Source organism: Momordica charantia, assembly GCF_013281855.1.
Source record: "Momordica charantia cultivar OHB3-1 chromosome 9 unlocalized genomic scaffold, Mcharantia_2.0 BLBB01000009.1, whole genome shotgun sequence".
Taxonomy (NCBI): Eukaryota; Viridiplantae; Streptophyta; class Magnoliopsida; order Cucurbitales; family Cucurbitaceae; genus Momordica; species Momordica charantia.
The window spans coordinates 709,319-710,885 of record NW_028275167.1 but is presented as its reverse complement, the minus strand read 5'-3'; positions in this window follow the sequence as shown (position 1 = coordinate 710,885).

Here is a 1,567-nt window from a genome sequence, read left to right as displayed (position 1 = left end):
AATATCTCATGTTGGCAAATCCTGTTTAGTTTCTGACGGTGGGTTGATCATGCTTGAAAATGTGTTGTGCGTACCTAACATAGCTAAAAATCTAGTTAGCGTTCTAAACTCGCTAAAGACAATAACGTATACCTTGAATTTCATGCTGATTCTTGTCTTGTAAAGGATATACGTTCGGGCAAGGTGGTGCTGAAAGGGGCTCTTAAGGATGGACTTTACCGCCTCAATACTGTTGGAGTAGTCATTGGGAGTACTTCGACTCCAGTTGACTGTGGCTTGGAGTTGGCTGCTAATAAAACTATTTGTTCTGTGTCTCTTCCCAAATCATCCAGTAGTATAAATGTTGTGGTATCCAAGGACGTTTGGCATCGTCGACTTGGACATCCGTCTTCTCAAGTTTTTAGAAGTTTAATTAAACGTTGTAATCTGCCCTTGAAAGTTCATGATAATGTCAACTTTTGTGAAGCATGCAAATATGGTAAATCTCATGGTCTGCCTTTCCCTCTATCTAGTTCACAAGCTACTGCTCCATTCATGTTAGTGCATACTGATCTATGGGGACCTGCACCTGTTATGTCATCTGATGGGTATAGATACTATGTTCATTTTCTTGATGACTATAGCCGATTTGTATGGATTTATCCTTTGAAGTTAAAGAGTGACACACTTTCAGCATTTAATCATTTTACTACTATGATCAAGACTCAATTTGGCAGCCATATTAAAATGTTACAGTCTGACAATGGAGGAGAATATAAACGAGTCCATCAGTTATGCCATCAGTTGGGGATACAATCCAGATTTTCGTGCTCGTACACTTCTACGCAAAATGGTCGAGCTGAGCGTAAACATCGCCATATTGTTGAGACCGGTCTCACTTTGCTCGCTCAAGCTTCCATGCCTCTAAGTTTTTGGTGGGAGGCCTTCCTGACATCAACCTTATTAATCAATGGTCTTCCTTCCCCTCTGCTTAATGGTAAGTCTCCAATGGAGTTATTGATACAACGAGGTCTTAACGTCTCCGAGTTGAGAATATTTAGGTGTGCATGCTATCCCTTTTTACGCCCTTACCATACTCATAAGTTTCAATTTCGAACTAACAAGTGTGTTTATTTTGGTCCAAGTCCAGCTCATAAGGGTCATAAATGTCTCAGCTCATCAGGAAGAGTCTTCATCTCACGACATGTTCAATTCAATGAAGGTGATTATCCATTTGCTTCTGGATTTGGCCTTCAACAATCCACTGTGTCTGACAATTCTTTATCTCATTCCACCGCTGCTCCAAACCTACACACGTGGTTCGGTAGCCTGCCTACTCTTGAACCTGCTACTCACCCACCATCCAACACCCCTCACCCATGCCCACCAAATTTGCCTATCACCCATAACTCTCAGCCTCCTAGATCCCAGGCCCCAACAACCTCTCCAACCTCACCTCCCCAATCACGACCTAATAATCTAGAATTCCCCATAAACAGTCCCCTAAGCCATGAACCTTTACCAATTGACACATCTCCTATTTCTAGCCCATCCCACCAGCTCCCTAGTACGATTTCAGCTGACCAAC